Source organism: Canis lupus, chromosome 14 (genome assembly GCF_011100685.1).
Source record: "Canis lupus familiaris isolate Mischka breed German Shepherd chromosome 14, alternate assembly UU_Cfam_GSD_1.0, whole genome shotgun sequence".
In the NCBI taxonomy this organism is placed as follows: domain Eukaryota; kingdom Metazoa; phylum Chordata; class Mammalia; order Carnivora; family Canidae; genus Canis; species Canis lupus.
Window position 1 is genome coordinate 58,541,212 of NC_049235.1, and position 27,897 is coordinate 58,569,108.

At 41.8% G+C, this 27,897-nt stretch overlaps 2 long non-coding RNA genes across 2 annotated transcripts; both read right to left on the reverse strand.

Annotated features, from left to right (window-relative positions):
* Nucleotides 1–616: 616 nt before the first annotated feature.
* On the reverse strand, nt 617–3,942 carry LOC111098708. Its single transcript, XR_005369258.1, has 3 exons — nt 3,775–3,942; nt 2,109–2,294; nt 617–1,389 (listed from the first exon to the last, which is right to left on the reverse strand). It is a non-coding gene; the product is annotated as an uncharacterized LOC111098708 (long non-coding RNA).
* A 13,182-nt stretch (nt 3,943–17,124) lies between these two features.
* Nucleotides 17,125–27,548, reverse strand: LOC102157282. Its single transcript, XR_005369810.1, has 3 exons — nt 27,412–27,548; nt 23,242–24,223; nt 17,125–20,915 (listed from the first exon to the last, which is right to left on the reverse strand). It is a non-coding gene; the product is annotated as an uncharacterized LOC102157282 (long non-coding RNA).
* Between the last annotated feature and the right edge of the window lie 349 nt (nt 27,549–27,897).

Consider the following 27,897-nt stretch of genomic DNA (forward strand, 5'->3'; position numbering starts at 1 on the left):
AAAGAAGACCAAGAATTTCAACCTTGATCTCATTGCCTTGCCATTTTTCTTTCCACCGAGAATCCCTACCGTTCCATATTTGCACTTAGATCAAAGGGCTGAACAAACAGAAAGAACAGCAGAAATTAATGGTCTCTCAGGAATAGGTGGTCAGGAATGCACTTTGGGGCCTCATTTATATACAACAATGTTCACATTTTTTTTTAATGTTACAAACTGAAATCAACTGACATACCCATTATTAGGGAATTAATCATTCAAAATCTGATATAGATGCATGATGCCTGAGCATGCAACTATTTACATTTTTGTTGTTGATTGATTGATTCATCCAATTTGTAGTTAGTAATTGGTAGCATCTGGTCTGTAATGCACAATGTTTGATGTTTAATCCAATGAGCCATCCACACCTAACTGGACTGGTCTTGACCTCCTTAGGCATCACCTGCCAGCACTGCCACCCTTCCACTTCAACCCATTATCCTCCCTTCCAAATTATCTACTGAGGTTGAAAAAAGTAATCAAGGTTTGATCAATAATCACAATATGTGCATATAATTCATGAATAAGTTTTATTCCTGCCATTATTAAAAATGAATACATTTTTCACCTTGTTTTTTAAAGTACATAATGGCATCAGTCTCACTATACAACATTATGTAAGAAGTGAAAATATAAATTAAATGTATATAGCGTGGCCTCATTTATAAATACATCATCACTGGATGTTAACTACAATATGATAAGATTTGGTGTGCATTTTATTTCCTTTTTATTCTTTTCCAAATTTTTCAAACAATTTTATAATTTTGCAGTCTGAAAACAAGAGTTATAGTAAGACAAAAATAAGGAAAAGTAAGCAAGAAAGAATGCAAAAAAAACAGAAAGAAGAAAGAGAGAAGAAAGAAAGAAGAAAGAAAGAAAGAAAGAAGAAAGAAAAAGAAAGAAAGAAAGAAAGAAAGAAAGAAAGAAAGAAAGAAAGAAAGAAAGAAAGAACACTAAGTTCAATGATGTAAAACCCTACCAAGATCTCCTGTGTACTGATTTGAAACATTTTAAAGGCACTTTTGGAAGTGGTGTTTCTTTGTTCAGCATTATTTCTATAATCTCTAAGTGAATTGAAGTACATAACATTTCTCCTAAATGAATGCTGGCAACTTTGTTCTCCAGGGCATAAAATTTGCTTGAAATAAAAAGGGTCCTTTAGGATTTACAAGGTACACACAAGCTAGTACACCGGGTCAAATGTAGGCAGAAATTGCTGATAAGGCTTGAAGTCACTTCTTCAGTCTCCTCCCAATCATCCTACGTTAGTTCACCAGTGAAGTGGAAATGAATATTTGTCACACTTTTTCTCAATCAGCAAGAAGTTAAAAGCAACCCCACGGTCTATAATAAGAAATAAGGACTTAAGTAAGTACTTAGCCACTCTAGTTTATACCTTTCTTTTGTGTTCTACTCAAGTGATATAGCTACTTGAAAGACAAAGCTATTCCCTTCGATTTTAGAACAATTGGGATGGATGGATGGATGGATGGATGGATAGATGGATGGATGGATAGATAGATGATAGATAGATAATGTATTGAACATGATGCATGATAATTATATGCATCCTCTTGTAGCAGCTGCATCAAAGTGCCCAGTCATTTCCTGCTTCACCTCCTGCTTACACGAAGTTGATTATTACAGTTTCTTTGCGTATCATAGGGTTGGAAATCTTGATATGTGATAATCACATTAAAGTTCAAAGTAGCTTTGAAAATCCTACCCATTTGAAAATAAGCCATAAGATCAGAAGGTTGTTTAATGTCTAATATATTTAACCACGTTTTACAATACCAGTCAGATTCCCAAGAGAGATCCATTAGCACACTCGAAATAGGATATACCTCCAGGATTGAGTGTTCATCGAGGGGCCGCTTACGAGGACTGGGAGTAGGGGAACCTTGGCTAGTGCGGTAACCTGGAGTCAGTGAGCTAGGGATCGGGCGGGGGGGGGCGGTGGGCAGAAAGGCTACTTGCTGGAATCTGGGAGGAGAGAGCCCTGGAGAATCAAGAGCCTTGGGAGGAGGAATCGTCGTCTTTAATTGAGCGGCGCAGCCAACCTGAGGCATCCCAGCAGGAGCAAAACCACATCAAATACGCTGATCTCACTCTCTTCTTTCCCTCTGACTTGGAGTGCTTTCCCATTTTCAAGATCCGATCTGATCTAGAAGGCGTGATTGTTTGTAGATATATTCTGCAAGCTCAGTTCGGCAGGGCAGAGGGCCAGAGAAAGGTGCAATGTGTATCTGGAGGGACAAAAGGAAAACATTCCACACGCTGACCCTATAATTCTCCCAACTTGAGCCTAAAAAATATAATGATAATAACAACAATAGTAACAGTTTACATTTTGGAAGATCTTTGGTCAATTTATATGGGATTTTTTTTTTTTTTTGAGAGTTCAAACTAGCTTATTTTTAAGCATTTTATTTATTTGAGAGCAAGTGAGAGAGAGAGAGAGCATGAGGAGGGGAGCCGCAGAGAGAGGGAGAAACAGACTCCCCACTGAGCAGGGAGGCCCACTGAGAGCTGGACCCCAGGATCCACTTGGGGCTCCCTCCCTGCACTCCTGGATCACGACCCAAGTTGATGCTACACGCTTAACCCGCTGAGCCACCCAGGTGGCCCTCAGACTGGCTTTTTATGATGTGTTCACCTACTACAATGTGATAAGATGTCTAGAGTGGAATTTAGTTTTCCGGGGGCTCATCAATTCAAAGCCTCCTAGAGTTCCAAAAATAAAGTCAGGGTAAAAAAAAAAAAAAAAAAAAAAGTTTGCTTTACACGTTATATTTATTTAACCAGTGAAGAAAAGTTCATATTTTTTTAAGGTTTAGTTTTAATCACTGTCAAAACTATTCATGTTTCTGTTCTCAGAAGCCGGTTACCTAAAGATTGTTGCAGAAAATAACAGTTCCCTCCTGCCCTCTCCTTGGTTTCTCTCTCTTGTAGCACTAATTCACCTTCTTTGCTCTATGCAACTTTTTTGTATTGTGGCTCCTCAACTGTCCAATCCCAGGGATCCGGTAGTTTTTTTGGGCTGCCAGAATGAAGTGTCACAGACCGGTAGCTTCCACAACAGAACGTCACGGTCCCATAGAGTCTCCCGAGGCGACTGGTCTAAGATCAGGGTGGGGGGTGGAAGGCTTGGTTTCCTCTGGGGATTCTCTCGTGCCCGGTGCTGCCCAACTTCTTGCCACGTCATCCCGTGGTCGGGTCTCAGTCTAACAGGTGTCTGTGTCCTGATCCTCTCTTAGCCTGTGGTCCGCTCATGTGGGATTCAAGTCCACCCACATTACCAAATTGCCTCTTTAAAAGCCCTACCTCAATGAGGGTCACATTCTAAGGCCCCGGGGATTAAGACTTCGACGTGGGAATTTTGAGGGGACACCACTCAGTACCTAGGCGGGTAATATCTATGACATCTTACTAGGCAGGGTCATAGCAAGGCCGATTTGTAATCCTCCCAGCAGTACCACCCCGCCACACTCTTTCCATCTCCTCCTGTATCCAAGGTGGTCACATTGTAATGGTGCTTAAATCAATATTCAGTGTCCACATTATTAATATTATGTAAGCCCACTCGTAGTAAGCTCTAAAATCATTTTTTTACTTTATCCTGAAAAAGTCTTCATTTTCCCCGGAGTTCAAGACTATCATTTTGGACTAGTTTTCTATGCGATTATATTATTGTAACCCCGAAGTGTTTGCTATTCTTTAAAGCACCTATCAAGATGTCCAGAAGCAAGTGAATTTCATACATTCTGTCTTCCTGGGGTAGCCTTCATCGAGCTCTCTGACCTGCTCCAGGCCCAGGCCCGCACGTCAATGAGAGTCTTTTACATCCTGCCTTCCCATATCCTAACCTCACACATGGCTGAAATAGAATTCTAGTTGGGAAGAATTATTCTTCTGAATTCTAAGGACATCTTTTATTGCCTTCTAAATTCTGGTGTTGTTGAGAAGTCGGAAACCAGGCTTCACTGAGAATCTGCGTCTGTGCTGTGTGTTTTCCTCTTTCTCTCTGGGAACTTGTGTCATTTTCCCTTGATTTCCTGTTTTCTTAAATATATTTTTACCCAAAGATTCCATCTATCCATTCATGAGAGACCCAGAGACAGAGGCAGAGACACAGGCAGAGGGAGAAGCGGGCTCTCCTGTGGGGAGCCCGATGCAGGACTTGATCTCAGGACCCCGGGGTCACGGCCTGAGCTGAAGGCAGACGCTCAACCACTGAGCCACCCAGGGGCCCATGTTTTCTTAAATTTTGTAATGATGTGTCTTTGTCCGTTTGCTTCATCTGTTTTGTTAGGCGCCATCAACCTTTCTGTCTGGCAAATTTCCTTTAGTTTTAGGACTTAAAAATATAGATAGATGATAGATGATAGATAGATAGATAGATAGCTCATTGACCATTTTTTGTTCCTTTCTTTTCAAAATAAGCGTGTCCATAAATAGAATCTCCTTTCCTCCCCAGGATATATATGTATTTCCCCCCTATTCTTCAATTTTCCTTTAAGAAACCAGCGATCTTCTGATTGTTGAGGTTAGATGCTGGTCTTTTTCCTGTCTCCTTCCTCTTTTGGCTTCATGTAATATGCTGATTGATCTTACTCTTCCTTCCTTTAAATTATCTCAGGATTTTCACTTTCTCTGCTCTCTTAGTAACTGTGCTGTGGGTCATCTGCTTGTCACTGAAATCCCAACTCCGTAAATATAAGCCTTTTCGATACATTTGTGTTGTGCCATCTGAATGAGAGACCTTGCACACCTAATGATCCATTCAGACGTGAATGTTGGGAATGTTTCAAACTCAAATTAAGGTAAAACCAGTTTCTATTAATTTAATCTATGTAAATATCACGATTTACTGATATCTGAAAATGGAAGGAGACACAAGAACCAAGTGAATAAAGAGTCAGTGCTTTATTATTATTACGTCATTGATTTAATTCACGTGGACTTTGGGAAACACTTTTCCCAAGTTGATTATTAAGCCCGTTCTATCCTTAAGCTGAAAGCATATTACTATTTATTCCACACTGACTGGTTTATTGAGTTCCTACTGTGTGTCAATAACTGTGTTGGAACTTGGTTGGATTTTGTTTCGATGAGGATACAAATCTGAATATGGAAATGAGAATGTGACCTCCCAGTCGCCCACGTCTCATAGGAGTGACAAGCTGCCGTACACCACATTGTGGTGCGGTGTGCTAAGCGGGGTAACAGAGGTAGGGGCAAAGTGAATAGAGGATAGAAGCGGTAGAGTTAAGGAAGGCTTCTCAGAGGAGGAAGCATTTGAAATGGATGTGGATATCATGGGGGAGGACATTTCAAGCAAACTCATCAAATAATGAGGGAGGATGATAAGTGTAATCAATTGTGTATTTAATCATCTTTTCACGGTTCTTCATCTTTGTATCTCCATCACCTGAGATAGATAGCAGCACTTACCATATACTTATTAAAATACTATTAAAAATTCATTACATTTCATTAATTTAAATGCATGAACCATAGATGTTTTTCTTTAAAAAAAAACACTATGAGGTAATATCCCTTTTTCTTTTTTTTTTTTTTTTTTGATAGGTATCATTTATCTTTGTTCTTGGAACTAGGCTCTATATGCTGTAGCCCCTGCCCTCAGAATGATGAATAGCCCTGTTGAAAAAGAAAGCCTTGTGCAAATAGCACATAATAGAACAATCTGTTCAATATGTATGCAAAGTAGGAGGTTTTGTAGAAAGAGCTCTGAACCAAAAGTCAGGAAACCAAGGTCCTATTCCCAGACTTCTCTCTAATTAGCTGTATGACCTTTTAAGAATCAATTATCATTCCTATGTCCCATGTTCTTAATTTAAAAGAGTGTCTTGCACTAGATAACGACGAAGTTTCTTTTCACTTTCTAAGTTATATGTCAGCAACATGACAAATGGACAATTCCCCCTGCCTCTATTCTTTCATAATTGTCTCTGGCAAGGCTTGACCTTTGCTTCTAAGGTCAGCGCAGAAGCCGACTTGTCTCTTCCGAACTCACATGGAATTGTATTTCTAGCTCTCTTAAGGTTTAGAGTAGAATACGATTTAGAGCATAGGTTCTGGAGTCAGACTGCCAGGTATTACAAACCAGCTTTGCCTCTTACTTACCAGTTGTATAATCTTGGAAGAGTTATCCTCATCTCTCTGTTTATTTGTTTCCTCATCTATTTACCCAACTCTTATAGAAAACAAATGAAGAGGGGCCTCATGTTTTGAGGCCAGCATTACCCTGAAAGCAAAACCAGAGAGGTATAAGAAAAGAAAAATAAAGACCAATATCTTTTATGGTCACGATGCATAAATCTTTATTAAAATATTAGCAAATCTAATCCAGCATTATGTAAAGAGGAAACCCATGACCAAGTTTATTTTGGTAGGGCATGTTGGTTTCATATGAAAAAATCAGAGTATATTTTGTCATATTGTCAGAATAAGGAAGAAAATAGATCTTATTTTGAAAGTTGCAGAAAATAATTTCACAAATTGACTATCCATTCATGATAAAAATACTCAGCATATTAATAATAAAGGGGAATTTCCTCAACCTGGTAATGGTAATCTAGAAAAAATAAACCACTAACATCATACATAAGGGTAAAAGACTAAATGCTTTCTCTCTAAAAGCAGCAACATGACGAGAATGCCTGTTTTCACCACTTCAATTAAACATTGTGTTTGAGACCCAGACCACTGAAAAATAAGTAAAAGTCTTACAAATTGGGAGGAATAAAAGTTATATTTATATGTAGACTGTGGCACATGTGCACTAAAAAAAGAAGCAAACAAGCTACAAAAAAGCCACTAGGTTAGTCAATAAGTTCACATGATATCCATTTGACTGCATTTCTATACCCTATCTAGGAACATTTGGAAATGGAAAAGTCTAAAAAACACTTTACAATAGCATTAAAAATATAAAGTAATTAAGTATGAATTCACAAAATGCTCTGCAAATTACAGAACACTGCTGAGCGAAATTAAAGAACTAAATAAATGGAGAGCTATACTATCTTCACTCATCATAAATTGACAATTATCACCAACTGATCTATAAATTTATTGCAATGCCAATAAAACTTCCACAGGCTTTTTATGTAGAAATTAAGAAGATGATTCTGCAACTTATATGGCTTTGCAACAGGGCTGGCATAGGCAAAACAATTTTGAAAATATGAACACAGTAGGAGGACTTAGACTACCTGCTTTTAAAACTTGTAAAGTCATCTATTATAAAGCTACTACTATAGTCCAAAAAAGTATTGATGTTAGATAAAGCTATGGATGAGTGGAGCAGAATCCAGAATCCAGAGATACACCTGCAAATGTATGGTCAATTAATTTTCAAAAGCTACCGAGGTGCTTCAGGAGAGAAACAAGAATCTTTTCAGTAAAATAGTCCTAGGAGAAAACTACATATTCAAATGGGAGAAAAAAACAAAAAAACAAACACAAGAACTTTGACCCTTAGCTCGGGTCATACATACATATTGACCCAAAATGAGTCACCTAAATTTAAAAGGTAAAAAATGAACTAAAATAAAACTTCAGAACAAAATATAGGAGAAAAACTACAAAGCTTTTGGATAGGCAAAATTTTTTAGGACATAAAAGCATGAACATGAGAAATAATTGATAGATCGAATTTCATCAAAATGACAAGCTTACACTCTTCAAAAGAATCTATAAGGAGGATGCAAAAGCAAGCCAGAGACTAGGAGAAGATATCACAATACATGTATCACAGTTTGAATTTGTATGATGAATATTTTTTAAAACGTTATGACTCAAAAATAAGTAAATAACACAAAATAGCCAAGGGATTTAAACAGATGGCTCACAAGAAAGTTACATAAGTGAGCAAAATGTACATGGAAATATTCAACATTGTATGTTATCAGCGAAATGCAAATTAAATCCACAATTAGATATTGCTACATATGTGCTCTTTAAAATAGCTGAATTTGTAAAGATTGACTATACCAACCATTGGTGAGATTGTGATTCCTTGCTAAAGATAATACAAATTCTGTAACTGCTTTCTAAAACTTTGTTAGCAGTTTGTTAAATAAAAAATATATTATATATATATATATATATATATATATATATATATATATATAAAACCTAATAATTTCAATCCTAGATATTTACCCAAGGAAATAAAAGTATATCTCAAAAAGACTTGTAAACAAATCCTTCTAGGACCTTTATTCAGGCATAAAGGATGTATCCTTTGCTTGCACACAAACAGATAGTGATTGCCTGGAGTTGATTTCATGGACTTTTAAAAAGATTTTATTTATTTATTTGAGAGAGAGAGAGGAAGAGAGAGGAAGAGAGGGACAGAGGGAGAGGCTGAGAGAGAGAGAGAATCACAAACAGACTCTGTGCTGAGAGCAAGCCTGATGCAGGGCTCGATCCCACAACCCTGAGACCATGACCTGAGCCTAAAAACCAAAAGTCTTGGGCACCTGGGTGGCTTAGTGGTTGAGCGTCTGCCTTGGGCCCAGGGCGTGATCCTGGGGTCCTGGAATCGACTCCCACATCAGGCTCCCCGCATGGAGCCTGCTTCTCCCTCTGCCTGTGTCTCTGCCTCTCTCTCTGGGTCTCTGGTCTCTTTTTAATATTCTGTGGTGTGGCTTCACCTAGGCAAACTCTGAAATTGGGCTGATCTGAGCCATATTCATAAGCAGTCTTTCTCTCTACCAAGATTCCAAAATGCCTCACGATGAACACCTCAAAAGTAGTGGAGGGAAAGATCTGTGTACATATATCCATATCCCTGCTGTCATATTTCCTCTGGAAAATCAATTTGATGATACTAAAGTTTCTACTTAGAAGATGGACTTTGAGCTATTCATGCACTTATACTGTATTTCAAATGAAAACTGCTTGAATATTTAAGAAAATAGAAATGCTTAGAACTCCATAAATGACCTGTGATTACATTCCAGGCAACTTGAAATATATTTTCAAGGGCATTTATAGAGATTTATAAAGGAATCCTATGAGAAATATAAGTTTAAATTTGAATTCCTTCCAAATGTGTGCCCTTCCTTTCTGTTCCCAGAAATTACCCCTTTTGCTGGGTCCATAAGTGTGGAATTAATCATGAGGCAGTAACTATGGCAATGGAGTCTAGACTAGACAAGTCATACAATTATTATTCAATTTCCAATAGGAAACATGAACTTTTGCCTTATTTCCATCAATTTAAAGGCACCATAGTATTTATTAATGCTCATGTGTGCTCTTATTAAGCATATTTGCACATTATTGTAAACGTCAGAACTCAGCCAAGTTTTACTGATTGTCCATTAGAAACTGATTCAGGGATGTAAGCAGACTATATCCAGATTTTCATCCCATAAAAATGAGAACTACATGGTGTGTGGTAGGGGCTCCCTTCACTCTTTCCTATGTGTCCAGACAATGTATCTGTGATGCCGAGCTTAATGATACACACATTAAAGTGACCTTGTTCGACCGGGTGGCTTATGACCTGCTGTATCTTTAGATATCCAATTCTAAAACCTTTGATAAATTGAGCATTAGTCGTGATTTTTGTGTCACATATTTTTTTCAAATCTACATTTATGGCTCATATATAATACCCATTTGTTCAATTATTCAGACTCTAACATTGCTGTTTCGGGTGTTGTAAATTATCTACAGGTTTTTTTTTTTTTATTTTGTTCAAATCAGTATAAACTCGCATGTAGATGGAGATATCCCTATTGACTATACATATAAGTAGGCTCAGCAGCTCAATGTAATCCTTCTAAAGATCATAAAAGTTTGCCTACACATAAAAATTCAATGGTGAGCATGTTTTGTAAACTGAAATTGACGAGAGGAACAGATCTCTGTAGAGTCTAGACACTTTGCAACTTGTGACTTGAAGTCAAATTATATTTTCCTTTCATAAAACATATTTTTTGACTACAAGTGGCGGTCTACTAACACTATTCTATTCATTGATAAGAATAATGTCCCTGAAGTATTGAGGAAAGAGAGGTGCATACAGTCTAATGAATTTGGAAAAGTATATCCTCACCATTTGCCATCCTATATACCAATTTCAAGTATTATGGCTAATTATTTAGCAGAAATCTATACACAAGCAATGTTAGCTTTAAATCTATACTGGTAAATATTTTTATAGTGCTATTTAGTTCCTTCAATCGATTCTGCAATCTCCCAATAATACCTGTGCCTGTAAACATGCCTCTAAAATGATGGATAGAGTCAAAGTTCTTTTAAGACGGTGTTTTATTTCCTTTCATAAGTTAGCTTGTTTTAAATCATGTTTAGTCACTTGGTGGATGCCTCTCATGGCTTCCTTTTCTCAAGAAGTAACGTGGAATCGGGCAGTAAAGAGAACTGTATTTAGGGTCAGAAGATAGCACCTACTTTGGGCTTAGTAAGTGAGACACGAAGATAGTTGAATACCACCTCATCCTTGCAAAATGTAAAACATGGTAGCTGTTATTATGGAGATATAAGTTCTACAGGAATAAAGAGGAAGAAGGGTGCAACTTATAGGTTTGAAGACACATTTTAAAGAATAGGATATATCTGAGCAAGAAGTTGCCAGATAGAGAGGGGGAGAAATAGCATTGATATCACAGGTCATGGACACAACGGGTGCAAAGACATAAAAAGGAAAGCTGGAAATTTGCAGGTATTTTGACATGGCTATGTTACCATGCGCGTGTGTTCGTAATCGTTTTGGAGTTATGGGGAGGGATGGGGGACGTGCGGACTGAAGGAAATAAAATGGAACCGTTGCAGAGAGCGTTGTAACTTTGTGCTCCAGATAATTATGAGCTCCTCAAGCATTCAGCAGAGGAGTGAAGTAAGTGCCTTTCTCCTTTTTTGTAATTTTTAATCTCCAACATATCTCTGTAGATCTTGCCTGGGTGGAAAGAGAAACTTGTAAGGGGCTGGTTAGGAGATTTTGGCCATAAACTGCCTGGAAAAGAGTCTATGGAAGGAACAGGAGTGAAAAGGAATGGACAGACTTGAGAGTGACTTTATATCTTTTTAAAAGCACTTTTTACTTACAAAAGTAGCTGGTAAACTTTTCATTGACTCAACCCAGAAAATGTTACAAGTATTTCCATCCAAATGCTTATTTTACCCTATTGAATCAAACTTTCTCACATAGCCAATGGTCACACTGCTACTTTGGGAAGAAATCCCATTTTGCCCCCTCATCCAAGCTTTCTACCTCATTATCCAAAAATGAGTCCTCTTGTTAGGATCCCTCATGCATCTAATACGTCACTATGATTCTCTTCATCATTTCACGGAGGTCAGAATGGATTTATCCTCCTTCTTTGCTCCCATGTTACATGTTGTGCTCCTTCTGTTCTAGCTTTTATTTTCCTTGGTACATTTACTATCTTCAAGGATCCTTGAGGGTAGGGACCCTGCTATGTTTAACAATCTGTGACAGATCTTTTATCATAAATGCTTGATAAATATTATGTTGAAAATTTTTTCATACTCAACCCTAATTTCATGATGTTTCCAAGTGATAAGAAGCTGCCAAGTCGTATTTATGATTTTTAAGTGTATATTCATCTTCACTCAAGTCTATATACAAAAAATAAACATAGCTTTAAGTCCCTCCATAAATCTGAGAATTCACTCTTGAATTCTCTTCATGATAAATCTTCTTCAGATTTATCTTCATGTATATAATCTTCCATATTTATTTTATTGTAATTTTGATTGTGAAGAGTTTTATCATAATACCTAACTTTCAAGTTGACTTATTCAAGGTGTCATTGCTACTAATAACAAACTATTGGTTATAGAGTGTTGCTACATTTAAATAACATCATTTTTTTAAAAAAAAATTATTTGTTTATTCATGAGAGACATAGAAAGAGGCAAAGACATAGGTAGAGGGAGAAGCAGGCTCCCCGCGGGGAGCCCTATGTGGGACTCGATCCCAGGACCTCAGGATCATGCTCTGAGCCAAAGGCAGACACTCAACCACTGAGCCACCAAGATACCCCTAAATAACATCATTTCAATGACTAAAATAGGACACTAGAATGGAAGTATATACCTAACTGTAGTTTATTAATAAGGCTTTGAGTATGGAGTCTGACAAGTTATTGTAACTACACCTTGATTATAAAAGCTATCTTAATATGAGACCTTTATTTTTTAAAAAAAATTCAAGTACCACATGATCTTCTAGAATCTTGCCCCTCCTCCATCAAAGGGTGCAGTATCTATGTCCATTCCTCTTGACCTTGGGTGGCCCCTTGAGGCAATAATACAGTGGAAGTGGCACTATGTGATGATTGTGGTCATCATATAAGTGGTCGAGCTGCCTTGCTCTCGGGATGGATGCCTGCCTTTGGAACCCAGCTATTATGCTGTGAGGAAGACCACATGGAGCGGTCTACATAGAGGAAGACCACATGGAGCGGTCTACATAGAAAGGAACTAAGGCCGCAGGCCCTCAGTTTTGTCTTGAGCCTCTGTCTAACAACTAGCACCAACCGTCAGCCATGTGGATTTATGTCGCATGGTTTAGAGATGGCCTTCCTTGCCAAGTCTGAAGCACATTACAGATTCTGAGCAAAATGAAACGATTATTGCCAGAGGCCTTGCAGTATTGACATGCTTTGTTAAAAGGCAATAGTGACCTGAACAAAAGTAAATAAAGCAATAAGAGCTACCTCTTGCATTATAGAGTATGTCCTTATAATCCAAATGTGACCTCTAGAACAATGGCGCTTCCTGTGTTTGGTTGGATTCTGTGTTTTTGGTGTTTAGTACAGGGTTTGGCCCATAGTATTCAACACATAAAATAATAATGAGTTTATTTTTTTATTATTATTACTATTTTTAAAGATATTATTATTTATGTATTTATCCATGAGAGACACAGAGAGAAGCAGAGACATAGGCAGGGGGAGAAGCGGGCTCCATGAAGGGAGCCTGATGTGGGATTTGATCCCAGGACCCCAGGATCACGCCCTGAGCTGAAGGCAGGTGTTCAACCGCTAAGCCACCCAGGCATCCCAATAATGAGTTTATAATGAGACATGTAAAAATAAAAAATCATAAGGATAATAAAAGTTTTTGTAAAACATACGCAATAAAAAACGCTTTCAAATTGAGGAGTGCTAGGTAGCTTGGTTGGTTAAGCCTCCAACTCTTGGTTTCCGCTCAGGTCCTGATCCTAGTGCTGCGTCAGTGTGGTCTCTGCTTGAAATTCTCTCTCCCTCTCCTTCTCTCCCACCCACGTGTGCACTCTTTCTCTCTCTCTTTCAAATAAATACATCTTTTTAAAAAAAATGTTTGCAAATTGAAACTTGCCAAAATGTTACTCAAATTTATGAAAATGTTAGCATACACAAGAATTAGCAAAAAATACTTTTGTACATTTAAAGCTATGAGAATCTCAAAATATAACAGATACCTTTTTGTCACGTTCAATTCACGTTTCATTTCAAGTACATGTTACTTATCTTGACCCTCAACAGTATTGCTAAGTTTCATACACCAAGTTTTGATGGAGTAGTCTGGCTCATTTATTTTTTTACTGGTACCTGAGATACAGGAATTGATTTAAGTATCTCCAAATGTATTTTTCAAGGGTTCTTTCAAATATCATGTAATTTTGTTTCAAAATGTGCTGTCATCTTCTGATTTCTTCATTTAGAACATAGGCTGCAAAATAGGTGTGTCTTTCTTAATGTTTTCTCCTACATGAGAAGATTCCTGCAGATAATAACAATCCAGAGATTCAGACTCAGCCATGCGTTTTCCATCTTATTGACTTGAAGCAAAGCATAGCCTCTCTAAGCAATACATAAGGCTTTTGGGGAAAAATTCCATAACTACCAAACATGTTTTATTATTTACTCTGCATTGTGATGCAGAGCTCATTCCATGTGTGATTGACAAGGAGGAACATTAAATAGGCAGAGACACATAAAAATCAGTGTAAGAAAAATTATTGAGTAAAAAGTCACTGAGTATGATATTATTAGGCATATTTCTGCAATATAAAATTATCTATGATGAATCTTAGAAACCTCCCACAAAGATATCCAAATATGTTCTAAAAAACAGCAAAACTATTCATTGACTATTGTCATAATAATCACTGGCTTAGGCAATTCAAGGAAATTCTGCAATCTTACGTATTTTTAAAATGAAGTTTATTAGACTATCAGAATATTGCCCTATTTGTGGGAATAAAATTTTATTAAGATAGCATTTTTGTATTCTATTTTATTCAAGCAATTATCTAGGTATAGCAAATAACTTAAAATTTGTTAAAAGACAGATTTGTATTTTAAAAACTAGAAACACTCTATGGCTAATGTGAAATTGCAGAGTTAGTAACGTTTTACTTTGAAATGATCTCCAATGAGAAGTTCTGGAAATTAAGAAATAATAGTAATAAGATAAAATAACAGCACCAAACCCCACCAGTAGTGTATTTAGGTTTAACCTACTGGTCTCGGTATTTTTTCCCAAGGTGGTCTAGCAAGGAATGAAGATGAACAGCCTTGTTTTTCAAAGGCAAATATGTAACAGCCTCATCCATACAGACACCATATTTTACAGACACTGTATTTTAAGTTGTTGACAGAGTATTTCACATTGCATACAATACATAAGTGATAAATTTCATTTTGTAGATGTATTATATTTTGAAACTTATAAGGTGGCTCTAAAGCTGACAAACACCCCAAAACATATAAAACAAAATGCTAATATCACTGAATAAGGAATGCCAAATTTATTGCCTCTTCTGATGTTTATCAGAATTTATGAGTAGAATAAAAATGTATGATAGTCTATTGCAAGAAATAGTTATTAAGTTGAGAACTCCTATATGATTCTATTTTTGAAAATCTAAAATACCAAATGGCTAATTGGTTAATAATTTTCCAGAGTGTCAATAGTGTACTGATAGGAGCACAAATAATTTTACTCAAAAGCATGAATGAGGGATAGAAACCTGTCATCCTTTCTCCAAGATATCCATCCAATCGCTCAATTTTACTTCCTCTCCATCCTGAATACTTTCTAAAGCATTAAGAAGTAATACTATTTTAATAGAGGAACTTCTGAGATCCGCCTTCTGCTTTTATTTTTGGACATGGCTTTCTTTGAACTCACTGCTGAGGAAACAATGGATCAGTTATGGCTCCTCCTCTGTTCAGTGTCGTCTTGATTCCCATTTCCATGTCTTGTTTTTCCCGTTTCTTCTGCCGTGAAATGCCCTGAGTGCCATTTTCACTTGACAAAATGGGACTTAAATCTCCTTCCAGGGGTGTGTTTGGTGTCCCCAAGACCACCCCCACTTTCAGAGATTGGCTGGAAAGACTCTTGGGAGTCAGCACAGAGGTGTACTTACCAGGAAGAGGTAGGGGGACAGTGATGTCGTGAAGAAACGGGGCTGGATCATAGGCAAAGGAGGCACAGTGTCTGGAGGAGCGCATGTGGTGGTTTTCTCATGCTCCCTCCATCCCGTGCAGTGTCCCATGGGGTGTCCTCTTTGTCCAGGAAGGAGACGCCACAGCATGTGTGCAATGTTTCCTGCCCAGGGAGGCACAGGGAGAGCCGGCTGCGGCCTGGTCACGCGAGCACCCTCTGCCTAGCAGGTAGGAGGCTACCTGAAGGAAGGAAGGAAGGAAGGTGTGTAGCATAAAGCGTATTGGCCACACGGTGAATCTATCAGTTGACTGTTGACTGGGGCCAGGTTTCCAGACGCCAGCCACGGGCCAAGAGCTCAAGCAGGTCCTTCCAAAGATAGCAGGCTCAGGCCTGCTATGGTAACCTTTTATTTTTCTTTCTGCACAAGAAGTAGCCCCCTAAGGAATCTGTCTCTGATTCCTGGAGAGGTAGGTGGCTGCCGATCTTCAGTGATATGTAAGTACACATCTACCTAGTGTTTCCCACTCTACCAATATGTTTAGCTTCTCTCCCATATTATCAGGGACGAAACATGAAACTCCCTACGTGAAACTTAGGAAATAGTAGGCACTTAGAAAAAGCTTGTTGAGAATTAAATAATGAATCACCAAGTCCCTTTTTTTTAAGGTTTAAAGTCGATTTGGCTCTCCCTCTTTCCCATCTTTTTTTTTTTTTTTTCTCTCTTTCTTTCCTGAACAATTTATTCCTACTTTAAGTAAGGCTGAGCTAAGCATGTGTCCCCATGGGAGGTGGAAAGGAGGCGGGCTGAGCTGTGGTGGACCAAGCAGGGTGTCAGAGCTGTGAGGAGGGAGGAGGGATTCCACAGGGCAGGAATAGGACAGCCCTGTTGTTGGGGTGTTGGAGACCAAGTGGGGAGGCGACCCAGTACGTGTCAGAACCAGGAGGGGGTGATGGAGGCGGCCACACAGATGGAGGCTCAAGGCGGGATTTCGGTTCCTTGGTGGGAGGGGGTGGTGGCCACTGGGGGTGGCCATGCAGTGGTGTCCCCCAGAAAGTATTGGAGGCCGAGTATAGGTAAGAGTGGCAGCCATAGGTGATGAGCTGCATAAAAGAGCATCAATAAAATAAGGGAACATATGTAGGATAATGAGAAATAGGGCTCTCATTGTCAGAAAGGCACTACAGGGCGCCTGGGGGGCTCAGCGGTGTCTGCCTTCAGCTCAGGGCATGACCCTAGGGTCCTGGGATCGAGTCCTGCATTGGGCTCCCTGCATGGAGCCTGCTTCTCCCTCTGCCTGGGTCTCTCATGAATAAATAAATAAATAAGATCTTTTTTTTTTTTTTTTTTTTTAAGGAAAGGTACTACAACTATGGGGTAGGAATATCAGGGTCAACTCATGGTTCTTAAGACGGAGATGAGAGAGAGAGAGAGGAAGACAGGGACAGAGATAGAAAGATATTTAAGTCAGATTTTTAGAATTTAATAGGCTACATGTATGTTGCCACTCTCTGGGGTCCTAATATATGAGCACAAGAGAATTTTAAACATTTCAAAATATTTTAACCAGCTAGTCCACTGGTTGTTTTGATGAAAATATATTCCTTTATTAGGCGGGAAGAAGCTCTGGAGTAGAGAGTGTGAGAGCCCGTGAAATGCATCATTGCGCCCCCTCTAACATGCCCTTGGACATCTTCATTTCCCCTTTTTCAAGATTCTTTTACCGCATCTAAGAAGGAGATCTGAAGAAGTGAATTGCAGGTCGAGAACAGGACATGAATGTCCAAATGTTTAATATCAAAAAAGTAGACTTCTAGGAGGAGTGGAGCTGTAGCCTCGGGAGTCCTGCGGGCATAGCGGCCCGCCACCTCTGTCCCCACCGGCCTGCGGGGTGGGGGGGTAGCAGCTGCTTGGATTCTCCTGTGTCTTGTCCTTACTCTCTCCATCACTAGTCTCAAAATTGGTGTCCCCACCCTTTTGTCCCCCTTACATTCCCACGTCAAGTAATCACACATACTACATTCTTTTTTTCCCCTCACAAGCTGTCTTATGTCCATCCTACATTTACTCTTGAAAACTACACCCTTTATTTGGACTAGACATTTTTTTTATCCTCCCAGGTTCTTCTCCTCAGCCCCCTCCCACATGCGACTATCATGAAACAAAGCAGATCTGTTTCCTCCTCTTGAAACCAGTTATAGAAATAGGGCCCAGTCTGACGGAGGAGGAGCCGTGTCAGAACTTCCTTCTCCTCAAACTTCCTGATTTATTTTTCCATCACAAGCAACCCCTGCTTCCCACGCGGTAGCCTCCCCTCCCATCGTGTGTTGTCCCCGACTTGGCTTTTCATGTTACAAATGCTTTAAAAAGCTTATGCATCATAAAATATTTCAAATACTCTTAACATGTTTATGCAATTCTTTATACCCCCTTCCTCCGGCGATTCTCTTTGCGAGGGTGGGAACCAAATTTCCAAATAATTTCTTTATGCAGAGTACAATTCGCGTTTCCCAGACAGAAATGCTGTAGAAAAATCCAACACATCTAGACTGAGACATCAAACGCGATTGCTTGGTGAGCATCCCAAGCCTCAAGCGTGTTGCTCTTCCCAAATCTATAAACCCAGGCTCTGCCGGAACGTCAGTGGGAGTTCTGGGCCACGCAGGTTTCACACGAGAGGAGGAGGAAAAGGACTGCGACATAAATAAGTCGAACAAACTTTAATAAGCTCCCTTAGTGAGTATCCACCTGGGGGACTGGAACACCTGCAATGTGAAACCTGTTTAATAACCCTCCATTAAATAATTTTCTTTATTTAAATTAAAATCCAGCACAGGTTAAATTGTAAACAAGCAAGATTTACATAATACCAACGCCTAAAAAAGTGGGGGAGTGCAGGGATCCTCTATTAGCCAAACATCTTAAAGTATTACATTGTTCTGCTTTGCCTTGCATGCCACTATTTTGAGTGATTTATTAAAGCCAACTACATGATCGTGCGTAGAACTAATGAAGCAAATATACTTGTGTATCAAAGTGGCTTTGCTAGAGCATATCAAACAGTTTTAAAGAGAGTAAACAAGCAAATTAATTGCCAATTTTCTCACAGAACGTGGCTTCTTAATCGGTGAGAACTTTATAGACTTCCTCAAGATTTTCAATGACCGTAAACTATCCGGAGTAATTTATCTTCTTTGCCCACGTTAGGAACATCTGCAAAAATTTACTTTTCCGCAGTTTTAGAGAAAGAACGCTTTTATTTCTTGGGAACACTCGCTGCTTCTTCCAGGTTGTAGTCACAATTCTCCTGTTTTTACGGCGCTGGAATTATTCCGTAGCAATTAATCCCAAAGTCCTAAGTATGAAAATGAGACCCAGAAGCAAACCTTCCCTCCTTTCCCATCCCTAACACACAAACAGTTTCTCAGGGTAAAGCATTTGGGGAAAATAGTCTGAAATGAGACTCACAAGTAGGGTTACTTTTGGGTTAAGAGAGGTTTCCGTGCTCCCCTTTGCACCTCAGGGTCAAGCTCCCCGAGGGCAGGTCATGCTGGGCCACGGGCACCTGCAATGCGGTGCTTTGCACCTGGTAAGTGATTAACACTGGGGTTTTCCCTCTAATCCGTCCCCTGCCTTTTTAGATCATGGGAACGCCATGTGCACCACCGTCTGTCATTTCATGAATATTTTAACAACAAAAATATGTTCTTTATATTAAAAACAACCCCTACGCTTCTTCATAACAATCGCCATCCCATGAGGCAGAACGGAAGCTGTAACCTGATGGCTAGATTTTTGTATCTCTGTGTGGGAACTTGGAAAGTCAAGTCCATTTCATATAAAATATAAAATATGTTTAAGATGTTCTGTATATGAGGCATAAAGTTCCTGAAAATGGGTTATTTTTAATAGGAGATGTTCAAGGTCCAAAACTTAAAGAGAGGAAGATCCTTTGAAGAGGACTTTGAAGAGCACTTTGCAGTATTAATAAAGGGGAAAAGGAAGTTAAAAAAGAAGTTAAACGTAGGTTGCCAACCTATCTTTTTAATAGTGGTCCAAAAAAAGACACAGGGTCACCGCCCTTTCCCTGATGACCATATTCCAGGGATACTGTGAGGTATTTGAAATCTCAAGTATGTTTTAAGCATTTAACTAGCCCTTACCCATTCTGTGACTTTCTCATGTCCCCCCTACCTTACTGGTATGTCAGATTTTATTTTTATTTTCCTAGAAGACAGCTTTTTTTGTGTGTACTTTTTGTGTACTTCTGATGACCAAAGGATTCAAACCAAACCAAAATTACCTTTGGATAAAGTACATTTATTGGCCTAACTCGGAATAATATGGAATCTAGAATGTGAATAAAATTTATTTTTATTTCTATTTCTCTATGTTTCTCTGTTTACAATTTGTGATCAGATATTTTAGGGTGAAGATGTTTATTTTCTTTCCTGATATTTAACAAAACAAATTTCTTTTTAATTGCTAGAACTTAATCAAGATTTAATGCATAAGATTTTAGTTTCTTGCCAAAAATTTTGTTCATTTTACAAGTCGATTGAATTCTTTCTTAATGTAGGATTTTGTTTCTTTAATAAAGATGATACTGTATTTTAAGAAACCTCATACAGGGTTATTAGGAAATAGATGAAAATGTTCAAAAGATATAAACTTCCAGTTATGAGGTATACAAATTATGGGGATGGAATACAAAGTATGCTGTCTACAGTCAGCAACTTCCAAATATATAATACAGTGCTATTAAGAAAGTAGATCTCAAAATTCTCATCACAAGAAAAAATGTGTAATTATGTGTGGGGATGGGTTTTAACTAAATTTATTCCTTTAGCAATATATACATACGTCAAATCATTATTCTGTACACCTAAACAAATACAGTGTCATGTGTCAATTATACCTAAGTAAAAAATAGGTAAAAATAAAATAAAATAAGCTAATACAGACTCTCAGAAAGGCTTGTCTTGGAAGAGGTTCTAAGAACGTAGTCAGAAATACTAAAACTGTCTTATGTGAAATATGCCATTGAGTGAGACATTAAAATGTGCTTATCACTCTGGGCAGTTAGCGTAATTGGTTAAAATATGGAATGAGCAGATGCAGTACTCCCGTTTTCCATGACCACCGACGGATTTTCCTGCCCTGGCCAAAGACCTCTCAGAGATGTGCCACGGAGGCTGAATAACATAGTATGCACCTGTCTGCAGATTCATCACCAGCATGAAAACAGCAAACTGACAAAGACTCTGCTATTGTAGATACTGGCGTGTTTGCAGACCTAAAAGGATATGCGACTTAGGGTTAGAAGGCCTGGAAATGAGTCAGCTTTTGCCACTCAGGTATACGAAGTAATCTTGGAACATCATTTCACCTTCTTGAGCTTTGTTTCCTGTGGATAAAATAAACATAAGATTAACACCCCCATCACAGGGCCTTTCTGAGAACCGACTGTAGTGAGTATATCGAGAAAGCCCTTTTTATACAGCTATACAAATCTGGGTCATTTGTCTCATTGTTAAGGTGATTTGTTTTCCTTTGTACATCGTGGTAGAAAAAAATCAGCTCGATACTCTACGAGTCTTCTGGAGAGTTACAGAAATAATCTACAGTGGGGAAAACGTGCCTACTAACTATCTAATAAGAGCATCCAGTCCTTTAAGAAATATTCACTTTATTTCTACTACATGCCAAGTACAATGGCAGATCCTGAGGATACAGAGATAAAAGACCACTGCCTTCTCTCAAAGAGGCTGCAGTCTACTGGTGAAGACAAAGAAGGAAACACACAACATCTCTTCTAACCTATTACAGTCTCTGATAGAGCACGTGAGATGGACATAATTTAGAAGAGATTAGGCAGCGGTTCCTAGAGATTGTGACAAGCTGAGTACTTGAGAGTTATGAGAAAGAGATGTGTGAACCAAGACCCCGGAATCAAGATAAAACGCACCGAATTCTGAAAGCTAAAAATAGTTGAAGGAGATGGTGAAGTGCGCTAATATTATGACAGCATGAGATGAGGCTTAAAGGGTGGAGGAAATTGAGATCCTGAAGGGTTCAATATTCACTGCTGTGGACTAGTTTCTAAAAAAGATGCAACACTACTGAAAGGGGTAGTGATGTGACTGTAAGTGCATTAAAAAAAAAAAAACGCTCTAAATAAAAGGCATACAGATTGCAAAGGAAGAAATAAAACTGACATGATTCCCTACATAGAAAGCCCAAGAACTAATCCGTTCAACAGAATTGCAGGTACGTGATCAACTGAACCTCTCTATACTAACAACGGACATATGGAAACTAAGATTTTTAAAAAACACGCAATACCAGATATTTATAATTGCCCCAAAGAAAATGAAATACTTAGCATATATCTAATAAAATATATATGGGATTTGTATCTTGAAAATTGCAAAATGCTGATGGAAGAAAAAGAAGAGCTAAATAAATGGAGAGACATATGGCAATCGTGGATTGAAAGACTCTGCAGAGTAAACATGTCTCTTCCCCCAAATTAATTTATAGGTGGTCATGCAATGTGTATTTAAATCCCAGTGAGATGTTTTATAGACATGGAGAAGTTCATTCTAAAATGTAGAGAGAGGGGAGCTGGATCAGTCGGTTGAATGTTGACTCTTAATCTCAGCTCCACTCTTGATCTCGGGGTCCTGAGTTCAAGCTCCCCACCCACTTAAACAAAATAAATAAAATAAAACAAAATGTCCATAGACAGACAAGGACCTAGGAAAACTTCATCAGTTTTGGAAAAGAGTAATAAAGCGGAAGGAATAACTGTAGTTGATGTTAAGTGTTACTGTGCTTTAGTGAAGAGATAAGACAATATCCCTGGAACAATAAAAAAAGGACCTAAGAATAAGCTACCAAAATGCACCCAACTGATTTTTGACAAGGGTGCAAAAGCAATTCCACACCCGAGAGAGAGGACTGTCAACAAATGGTGCTGAAGCAACTGGATATCCATAGGCCAAAAAAATAAAAAGGACCTTGTCTAAACCTCAGACCTTATGCAAAAATTAGCTCAAAATAGATCATAGACGTATATATATAAAATGTAAAACCATAACATATTTAGGGGGGGAAAAGGCAAAATCTTTGCTGCAAAGGGTGAGGCAGAGTCATTAGATTTGACACCAACACCATGATCCATAAAAAAGGAAGAATGGACGATCTGGACTTCAATTATTTTTTTTTTTGCTTTGCAACAACTCCTGTGAGGAGGATGAAAAGACAAGCTACAGATTTGTAAAAAATATTTGCAAGGGGCATATCTAACAAAGGACCATTATTTAGAATACATAAAGAGCTCTCCAAAGTCAGCAGTGAAAAAGCAAACAATTCAATTAAAAATGAGCAGACACAGATCATGCATTTGGTGAAGAATATACAGATGGTAAATATGTGCATAAAGATAAGTTCAACAAAATTAGCCATTAGGGAAATGCAAATGAAAACCACAATGAGATGTCACAACACGCCATCAGAAAGGCTAAAACAAAAAATAGTGAGAATGCCAAATGTTAGCAAGTATGCTGCGAAACCAGCTCGTTTAGAGTTTACCGGTGGGATTTACGGCCGCTCTGGAAAAGACTAGGGCAGCTCCTCACAAAACTAAACATCCACTTGTCATACGACCCAGCGGTTGTGCTCTTGGGCATTTATCCCAAAGAAGCAAAAATTCATGTTCACCCACTAACCTGTAACGAGAATGTTCACAGCAGCTTTATTCATAAAAGGCCCAAACTGGAATCTCTCCAGATGTCCTTCAGCAGGTGACTGCTTCATCCAAGTGCGGTATTAAGTCAGCAATAAAAAGCAATGGACTCTCGATAATGTGGATAGACCTCACCTAATCCTACTGAGTAAAATAAGACAGTCTCAAAGTTTACATTGCACGATTCCTTCTATATAAAAATTTTTGAATTGATAGACTATAAAGGAGAACAGATGTGTGGTTGACAAGGGATAGGGAAGGGAGGAGGGAGGGCGGCAGTTATGACTTTAAAAGGGGATCTTCGTGGTGAGAATCTATGTTTACGGGGATGGTGGTCACACAAACCTATGTGTGTGAGAAAATCAGAACGAAATAGAAACATGCAAAAGTCAGTGTATGTAACACTGGTGAAATCTGAATAAGGTCAGTGGGTTGCATCGGTGTCACTTTCCTGGTGGTGATACTGTACTGCAACATGCAAAATGTCACCTTTGGGGGGAAGCTAGGTGATGGGTCTCTTATTTCTCACGATTGCATTGACTCTATCATTATTTCAAAATATTTTTTAAGACATCACCGTGGATACAGCCTAAGGATAGATGGTAGCGAGCTTCTTGGATCATTGGATGAGCGTGTGGGTGTTTGGGGAGAGGAGGACGCGGTGGGCCTGGTCTGTGAACGACCACCGGGTTTCCTACGTTGGGCTTTATCTATCAGGAGTGACACCTGAGTAGGTGATGAATTCAGTTTGCTCTTGCTGAGGTTATTTTCCATCAACCAAGCAGAGTTTATAAAATGAGAACATAATAAGGAAGAACGGAAACCCCTGGGCAAGAGAAGCATTGGGAGTGAGACCGCTCGGCCGGATTTCGTATCCATACACTTCCTGTGGCATTTCCACGAACGAGCGGATAGTTGAAATCTCAGAGTCCCCGGCGTTTCGGAACAAGGGAACGCAGCAACACCTGGGGAAATTTTAATTTTTAATTTTTTTTAAATTTATTTTATGATAGAGAGAGAGAGAGAGAGAGGGGCAGAGACACAGGCAGAGGGAGAAGCAGGCTCCATGCACCAGGAGCCCGATGTGGGATTCAATCCCGGGTCTCCAGGATCGCGCCCTGGGCCAAAGGCAGGCGCCAAAGCGCTGCGCCACCCAGGATCCCCCACCTGGGGGAATTTCATAGGGTGGAGAAAACCGTTTGCATTTCCATTTGGCCATGAAGTCAAAAGGAACTGAAACCGAGTCCCATTTGCGTGTACCAAGTTCTCCGTTGGTGTTTAGACGTATTATCCTGTTTAGGCCTCACGATAGGCCTAAAAAGTTTTAGTGTCTGCAACTTCGAAACAAAAGTTAAGTAGTTTGCCAGATGAAGCATAAAGCCTATGAGCAATTTCTTGGAGTAGAATTTGAATCTAAAGGGGTTTATTATCTTCTAAGCCCACAGTCTTTCTATCTGAGCAGGGAGCTTGTGGAGAATGGGGGAGAACAGATCCCAAAGTCTTCTTAAAAATTGCAGATTTCCTATTCTTACTTATTTAAGGGTTTTTGTGGACTCAAACATCTATGTTTATGTTTCTAAGTGTTCAGTTTTCTGCTCCATTTAAAGGCTCCATTTCGGTGGCCGGCCGGTCTTGAGGGGAGGTCATGCGGGTTTGGCCTCCACTGAAGGTTCATGGCTCTCCATTCTCTGGAGACACCTGTCACGCTGGCACCTTACTGTCTGCATTAGGAAGGGGTTAATTTTCTTATAATAGCTGTTAAATAGTCCCCTCTCTATTTTCCAGTTAACGTTTTCCCCGTGTTCGCAGGCCATATAGATCCTTTAACAAGCATCTTTCCCCGCAGCTCATCCAAACGGATAAACAGCAGGTGTTTTCAGTTCTGCGTTTTCCAAACTTTCATGCTGCATTAGCTCTGACTTCATTAACTACTAACATGGGATTCCCTAAACCTCCACACCAGTAAACAAGTAAACAAAGAAATACCTTTCCCTCTCTACAAAAAAAAAACCTACCCCCTCCCACCAAAAAAAAAAAAAAAAAAAAAAAAAAATTCCTGCCCCTTAGAAGGTTTTTCTCCTTCTCTGGTGGGTTTCTGTGTACTGCATTGTTACTCTCCTTCTTGTTGAGGTGTTCCCTTTCAGGTCTTTAAGGTTAACACATCCTGCCTAGGATCTCTAGGGCCTTAAAGTCAATTCAAAACCATAAACTAGGGCAGCCCCGGGGTGGCTCAGCAGTTTAGCGCTGCCTTCAGCCCGGGGCCTGATCCTGGAGACCCGCGTCGGGCTCCCTGCACGGAGCCTGCTTCTCCCTCTGCCCCCTTCTCTCTCCCTGTGTCTCTCATGAATAAATAAATAAAATCTTAAAAAAAAAAAAAAAACCCTATAAACTATACATCACAGTCTACTTACTTTTCAAACTTCGAACACAGTAAGCTTTGGAAAGGTAACTTTTTGGTAAAAATGAGGCCTCTCCCCTTAGTCGATATAGATGAAGACTTAACTATTTCTAAAGACCTTTGTTATTCCTATTGTGCATAAGCGAAATTCAATTTTCAAACGCGTTTCCACAGGCAACTCTGCGCATCCCTGCCCTGGCCATGGGAATGCGGACTCCAGGCTGAGCTGCGTGTCCAGAGAACTACTGAAAAGATGTTTGGAAAGTGGGGGGCGGGGGGATCCAGGGTGTTTCTGCGGTCCGCGCTGCTGCTGGGTGGCCTCACCGGGATCCCCCACCTTCCCAAAGCGTCCAGACCTTCGGTGTGAATTCAACTTCTCTCCATTCCCGCCATCTAGTGGTTCTACGGGGTATGGGTTCGGCTTTAGGGAAGATGCTTAAAGACGGGGCGGGGGAGGGGCGGGGTGCTCGGAAAACCCAGCGGAGGGCCGCCGCGGGTCCCCAGTCGCTCGCCCCCCACCCCCCGCCCCCCTCGAGGGCTTTACCCGAGGCGGGGATGTGCGGGGATGCGCGGGGGATGAGCGAGGATGTGCGGGGGATGCGCGCGGATGTTCGGAGATGCGCGGGGATGCGCGGGGATGCGCGGGATGCGCGCGGGATGCGCGGGGGATGCGCGGGGATGCGCGGGGATGCGCGGGATGCACCGGGATGCGCGGGGGATGCGCGGGGATGCGCGGAGGGAGGGAGGGAGGGGGCCGCGCGCTCGCGGAGCCTCACGCCCCTTGACGTTGACATTTAGGAACGGGTTCTAAATCCTTCCTGTCGCCCCGAAGGGCGAGGAGAGGAGTTGTGCGGAGCCCCAGCCCCGGGGGCGCGGGGGCGCGGGGGCGCGGGGGGGGGGTGCGGCTGCCTGACTTTTCCGCAAGTTGGACAGATGACCTCTTAGCTCCCGCAACGTTCACATCTGGTTTGAACAAATAAAAAGCGAAGGAGAAAGACGGGGGCGGGGGGTGGGGGTGGGAAGGCCCTTAAGAATTCGGGCGCGGGGCCCCGCGGGGCTCGCGGCCAGGAGCGCCCCGAGGAGGAGCAGCGGCTCCTGCGCGCCCCGCTCCGGCCTCCCCCGCGGCCGCCCCCGTCTTCCCCTCGCTCGCCTCCCACGGGGTCCCGGGAGGCGGCGGCGAGGCGCGGGGCCCCTTCCTGCCCCCCGGGCGCCGAGCCTCCCTTTGTTCCTCGCGGGCTGCCGAGCTCCCCGGCGGGTCCGCCTGCGCCCACGGCGCGGGGGGCGCGGGGGCGCGGGGGCGCGGGGTCGCGGCCGGGGCCGGCGGGGGGCGCCTTCCCGGACCTGCGCGGGGGGCGCGCGCGCCGCCCCTGATTTATCTCGTCCCCATCTGCGGCTCGGCCGAGCGGCGCGGCGCGGGGAGCGGGGGGAGATGCGGGACCACCCACCGGCGGGGGAGCAGCCGGCCGCCCTCCCGCGCCCCCGCGCCGCCCGGCGCCTCCTGCCTCTGCGCTCCCGCGGCTGCCCGCGCCCGCCCCGGCCCCGGCCCCGGCCCCGGCCCCGCCGCGCCTCCGCCTCCTCCGCCGCCGCCTCCTCCGCCGCCTCCTCCGCCTCCTCCGCCGCCTCCGCCGCCGCCCTCCCGGCCGCGCTCCCGGCCGCCCCGCAGCCCCGCAGCCCCGCGCGGGCCCCGGCCCCGGCCCCGGCGGCGGCGCAGTAAGTTGGCAGGCGCCGGTCCCCCCGCGGCCGCCTCCCCCGCACCTTTTGAACTTGTTGCTGCCGCTCGGCTCGGCTCGGCTCGCCTGCGCCCGGCTGGAGGAAGGTGAAGAGGAGGAGGGCGGCGCGGAGGGAGGGGTGGGGGCAGGGGGAGCGGCGCTCGGCTGAGCCGGCTCTCCGCGCCCCGGGCGCCGCGCACTCGGCGGCTCCGCGGCTGCCGGCCCCGCTCTTCCCGTTCCGGTGCGCGGCGGCCGCAAAGTCTCGGCAACTCAGCCCCGCCGCGCGCTCGGCCAGGTGGGTGCCGCGAGCGGGGCGCCCTCCGCGCGGAGGCAGATGCTGCCGCGGCGGCGGCGGCGGCGGCGGCGACCCGCGGCTCCCGGGCTGTGTCCCCGCCTCGCCGCACCCGAGCCCAACTTGAAGCGGGAGTGAAGGGGCGACCGGGCGGACGCCGTGGGCCGCGCGACGGGCGCCCGTGGACGTGGCGGCGGGGGAAGCCGGCTCGGCGCGCCCCGCGCGGCGCCTCCATCTCCG